The 22,918-nt window shown below is 35.5% G+C and overlaps 1 pseudogene; it reads right to left on the reverse strand.

Moving 5' to 3' along the window:
- Window positions 1–9,327: 9,327 nt before the first annotated feature.
- On the reverse strand, window positions 9,328–10,924 carry LOC120296146 (annotated as a pseudogene).
- Between the last annotated feature and the right edge of the window lie 11,994 nt (window positions 10,925–22,918).

Raw genomic sequence — 22,918 nt, forward strand, 5'->3', positions numbered from 1 at the left:
TGTAAATATAAAATCATTCATACAAGAAAACAACTAATAATTTTTTTTCCAAGTAACTGTTGGTAACTTACCAACACCTTTATGAAATCACCAACTTCTTATAATTTGCGAAGTAGCAATTTTTTACTAACTTATCACCACTTCTAATTTAATAATTTTTAAAATAAAATTACCAACGTAATTAAAATGATTTACTAATTTTTATTAGATTAAATTAACTAATTTTGAGTCACCACCTCTTATTTTAGTTGTTTGTCAACATAAATTACCAACATGTTTTGGGTCATAAGCTCTCATTTTATCAGACGTCATACTCAAATGTGATTCATATTGGCTCCACCGTGGCATTTATATATCTCATACTCTGGTGTTGTACTTGATGCCTTGATGGCAACATCAGCTGTAGTTAGTTAGATTTGGCTATGGAGGGATTTTGATTAGAAAATTTGTAAAAATGGAAAAAACTGATAAAACAAATAAAAAATATATAAATTTGATTATATATAAAGGGATGAAGGGTAGAACTTTTTATTAGATGTGATCCAAGCTCGCTCAACATCAATCGTACAGCATTACAGATACAACACCAGAAGCTTCCGCTTCACGACTTAATCACTTCGAATCACATATCTTTCCAGTAATATGTAGATCTATACTACTTCGTATTATGATTTCGCCATTTTTCCGTCCGTCTCTGATTTTGAATAAAATATTTCCTCTAACCATCATTATGATCAGTTGGTGGATTACAAACATGAAATACCCCAAATTACATTTAGTTAATATAGTAGAGTCTAATATCCATAACTGGTAATTCACGAATTCTAGACAAAAATTAAAGAGGATTTGAAGGCCTGGGTCTAATAGAGGATATAAATTTCTTACGTCGTGTCCCATGTACTTTGCTTTGCCTTTCTGGTCACCACGCCTTGCTTGGACTTGATCGCACGGAACAAGCGTGTGGCCAATGTTTAGGATATCATCTTGGCACACCTTGAGCTCATGGAGCCGTTTTGATAACTCTATAAAATAAATTTATTTTACATATTTTAGGTAATAAATAATACAATATTTGTGAAAAAAAATATATTTGGATTTACTTTTATTTACTCAAATTTTCCTTGTTTATGTAGCATAATGTTACATGGAGAAAATAAGGAAAAAATTGCAAATAGAAGGAAAGAAGAATTTTGTAACTCGGGATGTGTTAGCAATTGGATGCAAATTAGAATTTTGTGATTTATTCCTAATTTCGTGTGAAAGTATTGGAAGGTGGATACCAAATTAGAATTCAATGATTTATTCCCTAATTTTATGCAAAAAATAAAAATAAAATAAGCAATTGCTTTGTGATAGAAGTCTTGGATGTACCTACAAATAGGATAACTTTGAGAGCTTGGAAAGACGGTTAGGTTTTTATATTTAAAATCATTTTTCATTGTTCTGGGAAAATTTTAAGTATTTTGAGAGAAGACAAAAAGTGGCTATAGAATTCTTGTTTTTCATCAAGATGTTCGACTTAATTTATATTTCCATTTGTTAATCTATTATATTCTAATTTTCTTTTGTTAGAGTTACGATGTAGTCTGATTATGATGATATGAATTTCATGCTTTTTATGTTTTATAAGTGATTTCTTTCATGCAAGTTATATATTATTATGATTAAAGCTTTTAAATGATTGTCCACCATTTGAATGATCTAGGGTGCGTTTGTTTGTGTTTAATGTTCAAAAATTATTCCGAGAACGGAAATAGAAAAAACTATTTATGTTAGAGGAATAATTTTGACCCGAGGAAAGACGCGTTTGGTAAAACATTTCCGGAAATAAAAAATAAATAGAAACACGTTTGGTAAATTTATATTTTTTATTTCTTTTAATTTTTAAATATTTTTATTTTATTTTTCCTTTTTTTCTTTCTTTTTTCTTCTTTTCGCGGCGACCTCACCACAGGCTGGGCGAGCTCGGCCTCGTCGGGCTCGCCCGGCCAAAGGCGGGGACCTCACCACAGCGCGACGACCGGCCTCGCCTTGGCCCAGCAAGCTTGGCCCCTCGCCCCAGATCCGGCGGGCCAAGCGTCGCCGGCCCCCAGGCGAGCTCGGCCTCGGCTGGATGGCGAGCTTGGCTCGCCTAGCCAAGGCAGAGCGGAAGCCTCGCTAGAGGTCGGCGACCTCGCCCGGCCCACGACTCGGCTCGGCTTCGCCGGATCTGGGCAAGCTTGAGCTCGCCCACCAAGGCGAGACCGAGCATCGCTAGGCGCGGGCGGTCGGCATCGCCGCACCTCGACGGCGTGGGCGGCCCCTCGACGGCCGGTTGTCGGCCATAGTCGGCGCAACAAAAGAAAAGAAAGAAGAAAAAAAAAAAGAGAAGAAAGAAAGAAGAAAGAAAATTTGTTCTTCAAAAGTGTTTTATTTTGGAACAAAAAAAATAATTTTTTTGTTTCTTATTTCCGTTCAATTTTGTTCCGGGAACAAAAAATAGAGTTTGAACAAAAATGCAAACAAATGCGTTTACGATTCTTTTTTTGTTAAAAGGGAACCAAAAACAAAATTTTTGTTCATAAACAGAACAAAAGAACACAGCCTTGCATGCCCTAATGTGCATGTTTAAGATTGAGAAATGATGATACGTAATTTGCTCCTTATAATATAAATCATGAATTAAATGTGGATAGAAATATATCACATTATTTGTGTGGCTTTCGGTGATAAGGTGGTCTAAAGATTCATTATAAATTAAAAATGTTCACAAATTCTAATGCACTTTATTTATTTAAATTCATATAGAGATATAGTGAATTGATAAACTGAATAAGTTTGCTATATCCAAAGATAAGATAGTAAATAGATTAGAAAATTCTACTATCATATATTTGACATCGTTCTTATACTCATAATAATCTAAATACATATTTAGTGGCTATGGTAAAATTGGATGCTTTAACGTATTTATTTGATTGATTAACTACTTTTAGTTATAGAATTTTGCTTCTAAGATTGTCAATTTTAATTTATTCTCAATTTTATTTTGATTTATTAGATCATTTTTATAATCACTACATTTTTATATTCAATTGGCTTATTAAGGGTTAAATGCAATATAAGTCTTAAAACTTGTCACAAAAGTACAATTGAGTCCCAAAATTTTAAAAAGTGTAATTAAATCCTAAAATTTATCACAAAAACGCAATTGAGTCCTAAAACTTTCAAAAAATGCAATTAGGTCATAAAAATTGTTAAGAAAGTACGATTGAGTCATAAAACTTTCAAAAAATGCTATTAACGAAAGGACTTGATTTGATCAATTTGATAAATTTTAGGATTTGATTATGCTTTTGAAAGTTTTTAAAAAACGTAATTGCACTTTCATGACAAGTTTTAAGACTTAATTTCATTTTTGAAAATTTTAAGACTTATTTACACTTTGTTGACAAATTTTAGGACTTCTAATGCACTTGTCCTGTTTAATAATCATTAATCTCTATAGGATGATATCTTTTCTCATCATTATGTTACTTGTTCGTCGTTCATTTGGCATTTTAGAATTTTATGAACATGTTCTTGATTAGGTTGAAATCCGATTAGAATGTGTAACCAACCTTAAAAGATTCGATATTTCTTAAGTTAGTGTTAAATGGATACGAAGAGATCGAACCTTCCCTTTGCTTTCTCATTGCACATATCCACAATTTCTCATTCATAAATTAGATATTTGATTGAGCAAATCAAGGGATGGAGAAAAAATAGCTATGTCATCGTGGTGGAAATAAGTTATCAAACTCTATTTCTTTTGAGGTAAATGAATATCATAAATCCTTTAATGAACATAATGCCAAGTCAGTTGGTATCTCCATAAGTGAAAAAATGCTTAACTATGTGGTTTATACTAGATTTGTTAAAATGGATTATAGACCCATTTTTTTTAAATAACTATAAATTGATTCAAACCCAACTCTATGGGTCATAAATAAGTTTAATATGGGTGCTAAATGGATTCACAAATCACTTAAACCCAACTCACCTCTAAAGCTTTTCTTCACTCCCGTCCTCACTTGATCTCATGTTCATTTTGTGACATCCTAAATTTTTGACTCTGCTTTCAATTCAATAAATTGGGCATTTTCATCGGCAGCTTATAGTGCTGTTCTCAAAAGTTGATCACTTGTGAGATAACTAGACTATCTAAGAAAGCCATTAAGGATTTTAAGGCAAATAGACTTGAGGATTCGACTAGGAATTGGCTGCTCGATCGTGTTCATCCGTCAAGATCCATTTATGGCACAAACGTAAACCGATTAGAGATTAGAGATAGGTCGGTTCAGCGATATGTGTGGTTATATGTGGGTGATCCCACTAAATTGCAAAATTCTTATCGATCGACACTAGTTTGATTTTTCTATTATTTTAGTATCTTGTGTCCGTATTTGAAATTTTGAGATTTTCACGACAGCGAGTCGCCAATGTGTCGAAGGGGTTCATTGTGGGCTCGAAGAAAATCGATTATAGGTCATTTGCACTGAAAATTTTTAAAGCTACCTAATAGCTTAGGTCACGCTAAAACGTGTCGAATTGAAAGTAACCTCGAATTTGAATCGATTTCAGAAATTGAACGTTATGTCATGTCAAAATAAATTCTAGGAACGTCGGCTCGGTCTCAGAAAATTTTTCTATAACCCAGACTTTTTGGAAAAAGTCGTCTAGGGCACGTTTTTGTCCAAAAATTGTAGGGGTCGTTTTTATTGCGAAATTAGGAAGCAAGTAGGATCAATTGGTGAGGAAAAATATCGATTTGATCATTGAGGTGCTAATTGAAATTATGAGGTCAAATTGGATTGAATTGAAAAGTAATTAGTGTCTATTTGATGCAAAACCCATGAAATTCGTATGTCCCCCACCCCGCTTTTGGACCATTTAAGCTTCTAGATGGGGAGCATGGGGGCTAGATTGTGGCCAAAGGAAGCCAGATATGGTTGAGGATGGTCAATGGGACAAATGAGAGGGAAAATGTGAACCAAGTGGCCCCCTCTTGCAGCTTTTTCTTCCTCAATCCATTTGCTTTCTTCATTGTTGAGTGCTTAGAAGCTTGAGAAAACCATAGAAGCAAGCCCCCTTGCCCGTTCGACCAAGCCGCATGCCTTTGGACTGTTTCCTCATATGTTTTCCTTTATTCTAGTTTCTGCTTCAATAACCTTTCGCCAAGATCTGAGTTGAAAGTACCCTTCCCGGACCAATTAGCCAACGATCCACCCATCATCGTGACCAGCACATCGAGACCATTCCAAAAGAGCCCGACCCCTCGCCCCGAACGGGCATGGGCCATCTGTCACGGCTGCCGCAAGCAACCTATCGCCCAGATCCGTCAATCCACCTATTTCACGTGTTTCTTCATTTTTCTTCCATTTCCAACCATTCCTTTGCCCATTCCAACCTCCAACAAGACCCCATAGACCTCGGGTACCCCTTTGGTTGCGATCACCCACTCGCCGAAGCTCCAATCAGCTCGTTTCCTCATTGTTCAGCCGTTGGTTCTCCTCTGTCCCAGCAAGCATAAGAAGCCGACCAGCTTTGTCTCTTTTGCATCCCAAAATAGAGCAAAACCAATGGGTTTCCAACCTTTGTGTTGGCCCGTTTTGGAAGTGTTCCGGTCCCGAAAGCTAGGCCCGCTTTGGAGATAGTCGATTCCTTTGTTGCGTCCCGTCAATTTGAGCCAATCGGATCACGAAACAAATGAGTTTAATTCACTAATCCTCGCTTAATATGTTAATTTTGCTTAGGGGTTGATTAGTTTAGGTTAAGATGGATTAGATGGTTAGATTAAATTAGTTTAGTGAATTTAATTATTTGCCTTCGCATGTTAGGTGGTTAGTTAATATAATTAACAAGTAAATAGACTTTAGTATTTATTCAGAGTCTCGAAAATGTTTCAGGCCCGTTTCGGCATATAATTAGGCATTACGTACCTAAGTATGCATTTATTTAATATTTTTTCGTAATTAATTATTTATTTATTTATTTTCTGGAAATTCAACCGGGATGGTCGGTGGCCGAAATTTTATGTTGAGTTCGGTGGTGTTTTTTGTTTATTTAGTGAAAACTAGTTTGTGACAATTGAGTGAAATTGGTGATTATAAGGATTTATCCTAAAAGTGATTAATGTGGGTATAAATCTAAAACTTGCCAAAATGGGGCCGTGATGCCACTAAATATTGAAAATTGCCAAGATAGTGGTGATCCCCTAAATCTAAGAATTGTTAAGTGGGGTCGTGATGCCACTACATGAAAATTGCCAAGTGGGGCCATGATGCCATTAAACCTAGAAAATTGTTAGGTGGGACCGTGACCACAAAATATAGAAAAGTTGCCAATGGGGCCGTGATTACCACTTAATCTACGTTGTGCTGTTAGGTCGTAGCTAGAGTTGAGAATAAATAATCAAGGTGTATTTGTGTGATGGTCTCAATGACATGTATGGCTCATGGTCGATTGATCGATGGTTCAATCGATTGAATTGAGTGGATGATGTGATGGTTAGTATTTATAAATTGAACTGACTTGCAGAAAGAGGCGAGGCTAAAGTAAATCCTCTACGATGCTGATTGTGCTTAGGCAACCCTTAGGGCGTAATTTTCTTCCCTAATCGGGTCTTAAAGGGTTTAATTTGCTTCTCACCCCATTGTAGAATAACATTTTCAGGTCCCTAGGTGACGGCCGTGGAGAGCTAGAAGTCTCGAAGTTTGGAATGTGGAAGAAGCATAATCTGCAAACTTGTATGACTAGTTAGTCATAGGAAGTTCCCTTTTGATAAGCGGATAATTTTTTTGTAACCAACCGTGGTTTTGTGTATAAACCCGTTGTTTATAAAAGACTTGTAAAGTTAGTTTTGAAAAATATGGCTCTACTTTCCTATCCCATTGTTTTATTGTTTGGGGATTTATATATTGCTTCCCGCATACGTATATTAAAATGAAAGGGTCGTGATATGTCACAGGACATCGCTATTATATCGACAAGCGGGTTGAGCACGTGCTCGGAGAATCGGGGCGTGACACGCTTGCTCCTTACTCACCCTAAGTTTAGGTATGGGTTTTCCTAGATTTAGTTGAATATAGAAGTGATTTAACAATATCAATTAGATTAAATACGTGTTGGGTATGGGTCATTAGATTTATTGCACGGAAGTGAGTCAAAATGTGTTAATGGATCAATTTAGATCGAACTATTTTCGACCGACCTAACTCCTTCCATTTGACTAGTCTAGTTTACACCCTCATTGATCCTTGAAGAGAGAAGGAAGAAAAAAAAATTAAAGACTTGCTCAGGATCAACAATATATAGATGGAGTTGATTAGCAGTGGAGATCATCATCTACATTGGACGACCGAATGTCCGCCGCCATGTGGTGAGCATTTTCGGATGATGATCTACGAGACCCGCAATATCATATCGATCGATTGTGTCGGGGTCGCATACTACTCGCATATCAAAAGCTTTGTTGTCGGTTTCACATTCTCTTTCTCGTTTGGATGGGATTCATGCCAATCTCATTTGTTCAGTGTGAAAGCAAATAGAAATGGTATATCAAAGCAGTTCACCTCTGATGAATGTGGTCACGGGATGGCCGGAGTTGTGTAAGGGAGTAGCCATTAGTCAATTGGGTTTTGGTTTAACCTTTTCCTTTTGTCTTCTTTCCTTTACGAAATGCTTTTCAAGCATCACGCAATGGTATTTTTATATCAGTCGTCCGACCCGTTATCCCTTCCGGATTCGTTACTGCCTTATTGTCTTGATTATCAACTCTCGCGAAGTCAACTCCTCTCGATGTGAGCATTCCCATAACATCCCACGGGGATATACGACCGGTCAATGTCGATGGCTTCTAACTTCGAATTTCATTTTGTTGGGATAATTTACGTTAATGCGAAATCCTTTAAGAAGAAATGCTTGAGAAAAATAATTACGGCTGAAATTTGCGTGATTCGGTCAGGAGTATCGATGCCTACATCAACGAGAAGAGCCAATAGTAAATAATCCACTATAATCGAATAATCGGAGTTTACAATCACTCAAATGCTCAAATGTTTCTCACACCTAAATTTAACCTAAAACCAAAGTGTTTATAAATCAACAACTCACTTAGACATTGACTCATGGCACAAAATTACTGTGCGTTCAAGCTCAAAATACAATGCTCTATGTATGCCTGGTTTGCGTACGTACAAATTTTGTGTTCTTCTTTCTTGATTGCGCTTCAGCTTGACGACGTGCGGCTCCTCCGTTTTCTTTTGAAGGGTTTTCAGCCGCGCACCTCCTGGGCAAGTTGCTATATATATATATATATATATATATATATTTATATGTGTGCCCAGAAACCTCGCGGACGTGCAGAGAGAGCCCATGCGGACACGTAGAGCTTGGAATTTCTCCTTGGCCCGTCCTATGAATATCTACTTTTGTCATTATAAATTACAATGAAAGCGTGGGGTTTGAGATTGAATAAGATTCGGGTGTCCTTTATAGATTTCAGATTAGAAAGCACGAGTCACCACTCACCGAAATCCACATATCTCTGTTCTTTTGTAGAGAAATGGAATCCTACACTATACGAATCAAGAACCTGATGAATAGGCAAAATTCTGGGAAACTTCTGCAGAATGTCAAAAACACTCTGCTCTTTTAATTAATTGTTCATGAAATTCCAACAAGGATGATTTTTGAACTGTAGGTTTGTCACTTTCAAGGGAACAGAAGCATAATTAAAAGAATTATGAGGACAGATGACATGGGAATATCAAGGTTATTTTTTTTTAAAGAGGTGTTATATACTCACAGAACCTCAGCTTTCATATGCTAATTAGCTTAATGGTAGAATTTTCAACTTAGAATCAAAGAAAAATATATAATTAACGGGTGTTTCAAGACACTTATCAAGTAAAGAAAATTTAATATTTTAAGTACATGCTTTTGTCATATTATATTACAAATGTTAGCGGATTTATTTAATAAGTGCCATGAGAGTACATGTCACGAAGATTCTCAGGGAAATGGCAAATCTGTGCCCTTTTGGCACAAAAATCATGCTATATATATATCTGGTAGCCAGCTCTTTCTTTTTTTTTTTGATCTTTTTGTCATTAAAGACATCTAATGAAGGTAGCTTCTTAGGCAGGGTATCGTTTGCGCTGTTTCTATTATCTTAATTATATTATGAAGGTAGAGAATTCTGTCCAAATAAGAAACGGATGCCTTCCTGAGAAAGATCGTCCAAAATGCTCCTTGCAAAAATCTGATGCTATTTTTTCGACAGGTCACAAAGTTATGCTCAGATCTTTATAACAGTTTGGAAAACAGACATAAAGCTCCAGCTTTAGAGCTTCTGCAATAGTACTTAATTGATGACCCAGCAAAACAAGAAAGGTTCTTAACAGAAGGAGCGACCAGATTGTGCATAGAGGCTTTGCTCGTTGCATACGGAGCACCGCAGTTGATCCCATGCATCTTCCATGGTCCACAGGCCATCCCACAACACATCCTCATCTGTAGATGTTGATGATGAGGCCTCAGGAAGGAAGCATTATTGGCATTGAAAACAGAGTAGAACAAACACTGGTCATAGCCAGAGCTATTAGGTAGGCCCCTGCAATCTCGGGTCGGATTTGGGGTGTATAGCTGGACTCTGTGGTGGTCGTTTTCTTCGAGCAGGGACCAGATGCTCTTCATGTCGACCTGAGTCAGTTGCGGATGCTGCTGCAGTTGGGGCAGCTGCTGTTGTTGCTGCTGTTGCATTTGCTGATGTTGCTGCTGCTGCTGTTGCTGATGATGATGAAATTGTTGGCGACGCAGGAGACGCGCCGCGCGATCTCTCAGGGTTGGTGGGAGAGGCCTTGCCTTGTTCTTGAAATGTGTCCTCCAGTAGTTCTTGATCTCATTGTCTGTCCTCCCTGGCAAGCTTCTTGCAATTGTTGACCATCTGTTTTTCATTTTTCCAGTTTCGTTTGACAAGTTATTATGGAACATCTTACTATTATCGAAAACTTAATACAGAAAACTTGAGAAAGTTGAATTTACCTGTTTCCCCACCAGCGTGGAGCTCTAGGATGACGCTCTCTTCTTGAGGGGTTATCTGACCTCTCTTCAGGTCAGCCCTCAAGTAATTCACCCACCTCAATCTACAGCTCTTCCCATTCCTCTTGAGCCCTGCACAGACAAAACATATAAGACACTAAATTAATTTCCTTTTACTTCCCATAATCTCAAAATTCAACTCTATGTTTTTCCTTCCCTTGATGCAAAAGCCTAGTGATAAAAGCTCATGCCATTGAAACAGAATGAATTTAGGAAACTAGTGTGGTTTGTAGCCCTCAAAAGAAAACAAGATGAGACTTTTCGATAAGTTTTTGTGGGGATATCTAGGTAATAAGTACCAATAATGCATAAACAAGAAGGCAACGAATTTAAGAGGATCATAAGGTTACTCCACTAAAAGAGAAATAAACAAATTTAAGAGGATTGCGAGGATTGCATCGCTAAAAGAAAACAAAACCATGAAAAGTTTCAAGAGGCTTTTGTGGGCATCCTAAGTTCTAATGGTGCATAAACATGAAGGCAACTAACTAAAAGAAAACATACATAAGATCCAAAGATTAAGAGGTTTATCATGTGGAGATGCTGATTGATTGAGTAGTAAATGAATATTAAAAAGCATGCATATGTATGTGTTACCTGTGAGCCTAGCTACAGAGTTCCATCTTCCTTCCCATGCAACTTCACATACTCAATGAGTAACTTGTCTTCCTCAGCAGTCCAGGGACCTTTCCTCCACGCCTCTTCCATGGAGTTTGAGCCCCACCCAAAGTTCCCCGTCATTGCTACCCAAGACATGTAACTCTAAAGGGCTCAAAAAGAGAAAAGGGAAGGGAAAATTATTCTTGCTAACTAAACAAGGTGGATCCTGAATTATGACTCTTTTGGTTTGGTTGGGTGTAATTCTTTCCAAAGATCTTCTGTGGCAATTTGAGTTGGTGTGCATCCCATATTTATAGTGGCACTTGAGCAATGTGTTTCATGGCATCACCAAATTTCTGTCGCTTTCAAATCATCCCTATCCTTTCCACTGTTCAAGGTACCGGAGGGTGATCTCTGATAAAAACAAACCATCCACAATGACCCTTTTAACCCCTTTTCATCTTAAGTTAGTTTTGTTCATTTTGTTGGGGCATTAGATAATAAGGTCACCCCCAACCAAATGACCTTTTTCGAGTTCAATCGAAAGGACATACAGAGGGCAGCAGGAGAATTCATTCACCTGTTGAGGCATTGGGTGACATGCTCTTATCAAAGATTATTCACATCTGATCTTTTACACATATTTTTATGATGCTAAAGCAAGACAAAGTGATCGAGTAATCTCTTGGCATGAGGCCACGTATAACTAGTGATTATGCATCTAGACACAATAGGAGCTAATTTAATCAATCAATTTAGATTTTACAAGCAAAAGCGTGAGAAAAGCTAGTGCACAAAAGAATACTCGGTGGATGGGAATTCTTTACTACTGAAAGCCACAAGGCCACCAATGTCTCTCCAACAGCTGTTGTCCTTATATACTAATTAAGGAGGTCGATCCATGTAATCTACAATAAATCTATTATTTTATTGTATTGTTGGATGCCAGATCGGGTTTTGGGGCATTAAAATAATGAGGCATGGATGTACTCTAATTGCGTCACCAGGGACAGGTGTTGCATTCTGGGTCATTTTTTATGCTTCTGGAAACTTGCGGGCCATTTTTTTTTTCCTTTTAGTTTCTGTACACACCATGCTTCTTTGATAATGAGCTGACGCCCTTTTGGTTTCTATGCTTGATTTTGAGAATTGATGGTCATGCCAAGCGCTCATTTTCCTTATGATTCTCACATTTAATAAGAAGTAGGTAGGGTTTGAAAGTTTTCCCCAAATTAAGAGGTTTATTATTCATGTAATTTATAGAAAATAAATGATTTGAAAAATATTTTTAAAAGTGATTTTTTACATCACCGACAAAAATGAATGAATGATTTTATTATTTATGAAAATATTTATAAAGAATATGTTGTCAATAGTAAATTTTTTTATCAACTAATTATTTCAAATGATACAAATAATCTTTTTTGAAAAAAATTCAAATTATTCATTTCCCATAAATAAATGGAATCTTTTATCAACTAATTATTTCAAATGATACAAATAATTTTTTGAAATTTTTTTTTTTCAAATTATACATTTCCTGCTAAATAAATGGAATCTTAGAAGGAAAATTTTATATCACTTTGAAATTGGAAACTGAGAGGAATTGCGTGGTCCCCTAAATGATTTTTCCATGAACAGTGATAATACCTCTACATGTCGAGCAGCACAAAGTATTTCCCTCAATGAAATGATTAATTAGACTTATAAATTTATAGGTCGTATGTAGATTGCTACCAGAATATTCTTCTATAGAATATATTTATAATATCCACTTTTGATATGTAAATAGGTTTCATCGCAAAACGACATCCTTAAGGAGACTTGACTCTCTTACAAGCTCAAAGAAACATCCCCTAGTGTATGACCAACAAAACAAAGAACAGAATCAATCTACTAGTACCAATCAATATCCCTAGACAAGTAATCCCCTCGGCCTTAACCATAGATGTATCAATCAAAACTAAACAAAATATAGACCCTGCATCAATTGCAAAGACTTCCAACACCATTTTTGGAAGCACGAAGGAATAAAGATGCAAAAAGAATGATCTCATAATTCTAAAACAGGTCTCTTTTTCAAACTTCGAAATTTTTTGAAGGTTTTCAGAATTTTCCAACCCGAATTTCTTACCCCCATTTCCCCAATTCCACAGACAGAACATTAATCAAATGATTTTGCTAAACAAATAGTTAGTATCATTGATTTGTTTAACTACAAAATGCTCCTAATAAAGTGGGCATCCGAAAAAAATCTGTCCTTGATACTAAAAACTTGTCGAATTCCTAAAGCTTGTGTGCCTACAAGTACCACCTTATGAATAGAGAGATAAAAGATCACTAATTATTTGCGTCGTGATGTCGTGATGTAATGAACAAAATCTTGTACGAATGGTACCTTATCCTTCTTTTTAACTTTTCCTAGAATGTCTTGTCAAGATTGATCATAATATAATCAATGGATGTCTAGATGTTGTGGGGTTACAATGAAAAAAATAATTACTTATCTTCTTCTTTTCCAAGCTTGAAAAGACAAAAAATCTTGAAACATAACCACGATGTTCTGTGAAACAAATGCTTTTTCGAAGATTAATACTAGGTACACCGTAAAGTTACACAAACAGTCATAAATAGAATTTCTCATTCACTGATGGAGTAGTAAAGTTACCAAAATTGAAAATTGTTTACATGTTGAATTTGGTCTCTATTTGAGTTTAATAATACACGTTCAAGATACCAAATGAGAGCCCGCCTCTTCGACGGCACCTAGTTAACTCTCCTAACATATTATTATTTAAATCCTTGACAGCACCGAAAGTTGCTGGTCTTTTTAGTTCTAATTTGAAGTCACAAATCTTGATCCGATTTCTCATATCTGATATAAAGTTTTTGTTTTGGCCAGATGTGTCATCATAAAGCCAGTGAGAGACTAACCTATGAAAATCTGAAGCAGATCCCAAGAAGAAAAGTTTTTATCACGCTTTCTTTTCTTGTTTATTACTTTTTGAGATGAATTCTGAATTTGTTGTTGTTTAAACTTTTCGTAAAGAGATTTTCATGGCCCAATTTTAAAGTCCATATAATAGTACTAGTGATCAACTCATGACTCTCGCACGAAGAGACTTACAAGACAAAATCTTTTCCACCCTTTTTTAAGATCATAGGTTGTATTTTTTTAATAAATTTTTAATGCGCATCTAAGAGGGAGAAAATGATAGATATCTAATAGAATTATTATCATATCATTTTCGGCCTGCAAGCGTGGTTCTTCGCAACAATCTATCATTAAAATGTCGTACTTTTCGTCTCTATTTGTGAGATAAGTAGATATATATTGAGGATAGTTTCTTTTTCTTTAATCTTTTAGCACGAAAATTTTCTAATAGCCGAGACATCAAAAAGAAATTCAAAGAACCACTTGTTTAATATGATAATTTACATTGAAAGTAGTAACTAGCAACGTGCTTTCATTAAAGCACTTTTTACGTGATAAGTTTAGAAACATATAAATGACTTAAAAGACAACAAACAAACATGATGGAACACCTTTGTTAGTTTTACGTCAAGAAATTAGTAACGCATTCACATCTAGTAAAAGTCAAATTAAGTGTGAAAACACTTATCAACTTTAATGTATTAAGATATGTAACTTGTCGTGACCGTGAAGTTCGTATTATAAAGAATATAATATGGCCCCATTTTACTTATATAATTGCTCAAAAGAAGCTAAGAGAGCCCCTCCTATTTATATCTTTTGGAAGTCACTTTCTAAGTGACTCATTTGCAATTTATAGAATCACTGTCAATTATTCTAAATGCTTAAACTTTTATATTAATGCGTGATTTAATATTTAAATGTTATAATACTCTCCCGACGTTTAGTCAAGTTTTTTTCCTATTATTAAGTGTAAATTTAATTGGAGAAGCAAATGAGGTCTAGAATATTCAAATTCAGGACCTTCAACTCAATATCTTGAAAATTTTATAGATTTGCCGCCAACTCTTCTAAAAGTTTAAACCTTTAAATGAATGCGTGCTTTATTATTTAAATATTCTAACAACTTCTATATCCAAATAATAGAAAACACAAATTTATTTATTTATTTATTTATTTATTATTAAGACGCATGTATGGGGTGTTAGGCAAAAGAAGTCCTACATCGGATATGTGATGTAAGGTAAAACGGTTAATATTTATTGTTAGTTTATAACTCATTAGCTTAACTTTCTACACAAAAATTGATCTAATTAGCTCAAATATAGATTCTCTCTAATAATCTCTGCAAAAATGAAGGTACCGGACTTTTTGTGGTACATTTTTACAATTTTCTATTGCTAAACGAACAAGAAAATCTTGGTATCATGCATATCTACAAGACACTAGTAGATCCAGAATCCAATACAATAAAACTTGTGGTGAAAGAGAATCATCTCCATTTCTCCTTTGAATAAACGATTCGACATACTATTCAAAGCGTGGCGGGATATTTCTCGGGAATTAATTTTTATACGTCAGTGGAGCTACAAACATTAAATTTTTGCGAGATAGTTGCCGGTGGGACCCTGCGAATATTTGCATGTAATTGATTAATAGATTGAATGCTCAAACTAGAATGATTACAAGATCTTTTAAGTGTACTGCTATGTTAACTTTCCAAGCGAAAGAACAAACAAAAACATCTAACTCCAAGGCTTAACATGCGTAGAAGCTAAGGATGTGTGACTTTACAGCAACAAACCATTACGCTTGGAAGATTATCGACTTTACAGCAGCCGTGATTGACATGTCCGATTCCATGCGATTTGCCTGGCTTATTTTATCGGAAAAGTTAAGAAAAATAGTTATTTTTGTGAAGTGTGCCCTATTTTTCTGGGTAAATATCAACACATTCTAATTTCGGTGATGTAACTAGATTCATATAGTATTGACACCACACAAATGTTGTCGTACTAGTTTCATCAAGTGCATTTAGTGCGTTCACTTACCATCGGAGATAAGCTTCCTACATAGTATATAGTTCATCTTTTGTTCATTTTGTAAAATATTGGTGGCTAGCGGAGGCGATGCGAGGGACCATTAGCCTCCAGATTAATAATTCATGCTAAATTGCATCATGACATCCCAAATCTCATATTGGTAGGGATATCATTCAGAGATAAGATAGATCCCTGCGAGGTCATGCCTAGGGATAGAGCTCTTGACCCCCTTATATCCTGAGGGGACAAATATTGGAGAAGTTACCAAAAACAAAAAAAAACAAAAAAAAAACTATAAACATATTGTACTTGTGGTAAGTCACTACTAAACTTTTCAATTTGGCCAATTGAGTGCTAAACATTTTGATAATTTGCCAATGTAGTCTATTTGATAAATTTTGATCGAAAATTGTTGATATGGATGTTAGCCATTTTACGTGATATGATTGGTGTTGATACATAAAATATTTATAATATTTTATTTTATTTTGTTTTCTTTCTAATTTTTCTTTCTTCTTCCACTCGGTTGTTGGGCCACAAAGTGATGTTCGTGACTGGCCACAAGCAACGACCTATAAGAGGTGACCTTGCCCGTCGTTGCAAAGAAGATGTAATGTGTTGAGTAAAGTCCCTTGAGGTAAAGTTCGTGTTTGTGAAAATTCTTAATGTTTTCTCTAAACACCTCTCCTTCTCCAACGTGATATGATTCTCTAAGAAATACAGCTTGGTTAGTTAGAAGTGTTCTTGTCCGGCACCCTTGAGTGTCTCTATGCTCTAAACTAAATTTTTGGGTAGCTTGCCGCTAAAAGGCTATCCTTGAAAGGCTTGAACAAGGTTCGCCCACTATGGGAAGGCATACCTATAGCAAGCTTTTTCCGGTTCCCTAGTTCTAAGCATAGGTCCCCTCATTGCCAATCAACAAAGGAATAAGGAAAAAATAGAAAGAAAAGAGTAAATAAAACAATAAAAAAAATTAAAAAAATGTCAACGTCATCTGCCAACTATGCCAAATGGATGGCTGGCATCTATGACGGCGATTTCTAGCCAAATTGACCTGATAGACTACATTAACAAATTGTCAAATATTTATGACTTAGAGCCTGTTTGGTAAAAGTTGTTTTTATTTACTGGAACAAAATTTATGTTCTTTTGTTCCGAAGAATGAAAAAAGAAGAAAACGTGTTTGGTAAAACTTTTGTTTCCGGAAACAAAAAATCTATTTTTTTTTGTTTCTGGAAATAGATTTGGAACAAAAACAAGAAGTAAAAAAAGTAACTTCTTGTTCTTGGGAACACTTTCTAAAATCAATTTTTCTCTCTCTTCTTTTTCTTCTTTTTTTTTTTTTTTTTTTTTTTTTGTATTCTCTTTCTTTTCTTCTTCTTCTTCCTTTTGGCTGGCAATCTCGCTCGAACGTCGTCGAGCCTGGAAAATGTCGAGCCATGACCTCGCTGGCCAACGCGTAGCCCGGCCATTGCTAGGCCAGGGCGAGGTCGACCTCATGCTACCTAGGTGAGGTCGAGCCTTTGCCGGTGGCCCGGCGAGGCTCGCCTGGCACCAAGGCCATCAACAAGGCTTGGCCTCACCTAGATTTAGCGAGGCTGAGCACGGCGAGGCTCGGGTGAGGCTCGGGTGAGCTCGCCGGCCCTCACCTTGACCTGATGAGGCTTTGGTGAGCTTGCTGGACCTCGCCGGGCTGGTTTGCCGAGCACTTGCCATGGCGGGCAATCGGCCACCAAGTAGGAAGAAGGAAAAAAAAAGAAGGAAAAATATAATAAAAATATTTAAAAATAAAAAAAAAACAACAAAATTATATAATTTTACCAAAACGTATTTCTATACTGGGAATATAAATTTTTTGTGTTACTAAGCTCATTCTTATAATAAAAAATTGTTCCCGAAATAAATAAAACATTTTTCATCAAAAATTGTTCGGGGAACATAATCGTTACCAAACGCACCCTTAGTTGATGAAATTGAAAGGTTTAAGATTGACTTAACATAAATGTAATAGGTTTAAGATTATTTTGATAATTTTCCTAACTGAAATAGGTAGTAAGTTTGGAGAAACGGGATAGGATATTTCTAACATCCCTATAGGGGCTTGGCCTTCATAGTTGGCCAACCAATAGCCGAACCCCATATTCATAGCTATCAAATAGTTTTGGGATTTTAAAGTCGCTTTTACTTTATTAAAACTCCAAAAGTCACATAGTCATAAAAGCTTGCGAACGCTAATAATTAAATTATGTATGCATAACATTTTTCAACGAAAGTCATCATTTCACACCTAACTTTTAATTATTGTTAGACCTATGATTTTATGATCGTCGATATAAAAATTCTTCAATATTATTTTCAGACTCTACTGGTCTATATTGGATAATTACAATGCATAAGTTTTAAACAAATAATTGCGTTTGCAAATTTGGGTTGTTCATCATATGTTAAACATAAAATTAGTGTTTATTACAAAACTTATGGTGAGCGGTAGAAACGAGGATGGGAAAAGGAATACTTTAGTGAGATGAATTTGGGATATAATATCAACTTCCATAGCGGGTTTGGGATGGGTTAGGGGAGTAATGGGAAGTTTAATGAGACGAGTTTGGGATGATATTAGCTAACCTAGACATGTCTCACTTCCATTCCTAGTCGTGTGATTGTTTTGAGTGTTCCTTTTCGAAGAATTAGTCTATGTGGAATGGACTAAGTTCTAATAATAGTATCAGAGTAGAAGCTAAATGTCTTATTAATGAAGTAGACCTAAGAGCCGATTCAATGAGGGTGGGAAAAGATGTTGAGGTGAAAGGGCATGGATATGGTGTGGCTCCTAATAAACTCTTTAAAAAAATGAACAGTGAGGAATAGACTGTATTGTATATCGAATAGAGTGCGCAAGCGATATGAGTCAATAATGCTAACGAGAACGTCAATCTTTTAAGCTAGGTAGTCTATGACGTCTCAAGTCTCACATTGATCACATTTGCCTTGTGATATTATTCATAAGTAATATTCACTTCAAATGATCGCACCTCGTGTGCATACTTTGAGTATTTTTTCTAGAGACTTGGCTCATGGAACAGATTGGATCATTATAATTATTACATGGCTGTTTGAAACATGTACTTTATGTAGATAAATAGATGCTTCGTATCACATACAGAATATAAATTAGACTAATGTTTAGTGCCCTAATTCAACGTAAACCGTGTTGGTCAATTATGCATAAACTCTTTAAAGCACACACAAGAATGGTCAATTCAATGGTAGGATTGAATTGGGTGTCATTTTGAAAGTTTGGGGTGGAATTTATGGCGTCAACCTATAATATGGGACATTAGTTCTTTCTCTCGTGACAATTGAGGTGGGTGTTGTCAACTTCAGCATTCGCTCCATGGGTTACAGTACATGATATAAACAAAACAGAAGAAAAGGAAAGGAAATCCTAGTAGTGTGAGCAGTCAAAAAGTAGCAATTCGCTACCCGCGCACTAAGCTTGTCTACGACATGTCCATGGTCATATAGATACAAAGAAACACGCTTTGTGTCCCCATATTACTTGGGGAAGTACTTCTATTGGTTGCTTGATCCATAAAATAGTTTCATTCAAGTCGTGTCTTGTGTCGATCTCGTATGGCGACTGTGATCGACGTTGTCATGCGGTGACGCGGCCCATGGAAGAGACGACCATTGACGGACGGCACGGTAAAACATGGTGGGTGCTGCAGCGATCATGCTGGAGCATGAGAGAGAGAACGAGATGGTTCAAAACATGTGATAGCAATCAAAATTAACTGGAAGAATTTCCTCCGATCCTAACAGGGAAAAATGGCATAACTAAAAAATGTACTATTCATATCGATTTCGAAAGGTTTTATGTGTTTTCTTCCGTTCTTGATTGGAGGGGTTGGTGGGCTACAAGTATATATGTTACCCACATGCTAACTTAACTAAGAGTAAATATGAAGGACATCCGTATATCTTTAACTCATAGACGAGGACTGATTGAGGGCAGTTTTCTCTAATTAGAGATGGAGAAAAATATGACTAGTTAACAAATGGGTTATGTTCGACATTTTCTCTCTAACTAGACCTTTGATTCGTGGGTTCTAGGTATGGACATTCCAATGACTGAATTTAATTTAAAATAAACGCGGGCCCTATCCATATTGGTAATCCACCAATCATATCAAATCATCTCATGACGTGGTATTCGGTAGAATAGGTTCACCCTGGTCAGCTCTTTACTAAGCATGCAATACTTGGTGATGATGTTTTGATCACAGAGGAAAAGGTAGCTAATGAATAAATGCAAGCTTTGTTGAAATTGGGTATTCAAATAAGTTATAAAAAATCCTAATATCTAACATTGGTTGTGCAGAGTTCGCTAAGCGCTTTTGATGCCATTGGTTGAGAAAGGATTTATATCCTGTATTAATTCAAGAATGAATGGGTGGAAAGTTTTCTCTAATCAGAGTTAAAGGAAAATATGGCTCTCGTAGACCTATTTTGCAATATATATATATATATATATATATGATATGTCTAAATGATAATTATTTTATTAATCAAGTATCTATCAAGTTCCGATAAGATATTCTTCAAGTAAATATATCCAAATTATTATATTAAATAGTAGTGTGTTACATTATCATAAATGTAGATAAAATGAGAGATGAAACTTAATAGGTACATTCAAATTTCAAGGCAAATGAAGCGTTTGGAGAATGGATCTCACAACATTTTATGGAGAAAAAAAATTCTAAAAAGAGGATAAATGCTTTATTAATCTAAGAAATGTGTCTAAAATTATGAAACGATGAGGAAGAATTAATTGAAATCTACAATTCATGAGAAGTCTATGGATACAATGATTAATGTCTTAAATTACTATTTTGTGTTCCTTATTTTATACTCGACAGAACCATCATTCCTCTTGAAATCTATTTTCATATCAGGAGATATTCTCAGGCTAAAGAGTTGCTTTTGGTGACGTTCCATTATGCAGAGATGATGGAGAAGAGCTAAAAAAAAAAAAAAAAAAAGCGAGCTGATGAGCTAAGCATGTTTGTCACAAAGAATGGACTGACGATTGAATGCCAGCTTTTGGTACCGAAAGGCAGAGAATCTGGGGGACTCTTATCAGATTCCTTTGTGCGCTTGAGAGATGATAAAAATATATTATTATATATCAGGTAGGTTGGCTGGCCACACGGTTGAACCGAGTTTGACCGATGAATGTGGAGTTGACCGTACCTATCAATGCAGGCCAAAAAAGGGAATTGGAGTCAAATGGGCAGAAACATTTGAAGGTCCAAATTAAATTGCGCGTGTGCACCGCAAAGACCAGTCTTGAATTTGGGTCAATCTCTTTGACCTTGTTAATAATGTACCTGTTTTTCCCTTAATGTCACTAGCAAGTGGTCCTAGGAGACCGCCAGAAATTCTTAGTTTCCACTGTTTACCAAACATTTAGTGGTTTATTAATTTATTAATTTATGGGTATCTTTTTCCCTCGTATAATTTGTGCTTATATCGAAGTTTTTTTTATTATATATTTTTAACGAGCCAAAAGCACTTGTTAAGCATATAAATAAGGAAAATTTGTCATATCTAAAGCGCAATTTCTTTTTTCCTTGTTCCTCATATCAATATACCAAAAATGAAATTTTTTTAATAGATATGATTAATTAATACTTCAAACATCTTCTTTAACAAGATCCTTAAGTCAACACATCAACAAAGACTGACACTCAAATGTCCATTATCATTTTGAGATTATCCTTGCATGATGATTTACATGTAAAGTTTTCATGAAGCAGCATTAAGCATATGTGCTCACTAGCCGGCCTACCTAGCTAGTGATAGCTAGTCATAAACACTTTCATGTCCTTTTTGACAGGGAATATTATGGTCACATATTCCTTCCAAATTAATAAATCTATTTAATATTTACTGCCGAACCCCAACCTGTGTCGTTTTGTTGCCTGTCTATTTGCTGTTTACTTATTATTTTCAGTTTTCCCATTTTATTAGGCTCATTGTTTCGAGTTTGCGAGGGTTTAGGGAGCATAATTTCGTTTTCATAAAAGTTAAGCTTTTGCCTTTGTTGATAAAAGCAAGTTGAAAGAAATTCCATTATCTTTTTGCTTTCAATTGATACCCAAGAACCCATAAAATACCCTATAAGAATTATGAATGGGTTGAGCCTAGACGATTGAGTTGTGCAAATGGTCAGAGCAATTTACATGCCATTGCAAGTTCCGACTATGAGCTAATTCGATTTCATGAACTCATATATGCTTTTGTTATGATCCACAAATACAATCATAGAGGCTCGGCTACCTAGAAACCCAAAAACAATTATAAGTACCATGAGCTGGTATATAGTTAATGGGTTTTGAACAAACAATTGTCAATTCTTGAGTTGAAAGCTGATCCTTTGGTGTATTTATTCTTTATATATGAAGAAGAAATGGGCGTGAACAATAAATTGGAGATGTTCTTGAGGAATTTAAAAGGATTTTCAATTGTTTTCTCAATTTCCCACTTTACTACTTTTTACCCAACACAAAATAATTATGTTTGGGAAAATATTAAAAAATATATTAAATAGAGTGGATTTAAATAGCAAGGAAAAGATAGGGCATGTAAAGGATTTTTTTTTATTGTTTGATTTTTTTCTAATTACACGCATTACTTTCACAATCTTAGATATATATGTACTGTCAAACATTTTGCTATTTATTCAAATAAACTTTATATATTAGATGAATTTTAGTAGTGCAAAAGTTATCTTACGGTTCTTACCTCTCGATCGGAGATTTCATAGAGTTTTGATTATTTTCCTATAACCCTTTAAAAAAAAAAAAAACCTAAAGTTTATATTCCAATGCATGTTACAAATTTGACCCTAAGATGAGATGGGGAATATGAACCGCATTTCAATGGAGTGGTCTTCTTAGAATTATGGGTTGATTTTTTCTTTTTTACTCATATTTGGAAAATGAGAAAATAAATATCATATTTTACTCATGGCGACTACTAATCAAGGTAAAAGATAATTGACGTAATTGGAAGCTTGCCACATAAGATCTTTAACTCTAACTATGAATACATCTTTCTCTTTTTTTCTGTACATATTACTTTACAATAAGGAGGCCGCATCTTATTTTATTTTGATATACACATTACCTAAGTTTAACCACTCATGATGCTT

This window comes from Eucalyptus grandis, chromosome 7 (genome assembly GCF_016545825.1).
Source record: "Eucalyptus grandis isolate ANBG69807.140 chromosome 7, ASM1654582v1, whole genome shotgun sequence".
Classification (NCBI taxonomy): Eukaryota; Viridiplantae; Streptophyta; class Magnoliopsida; order Myrtales; family Myrtaceae; genus Eucalyptus; species Eucalyptus grandis.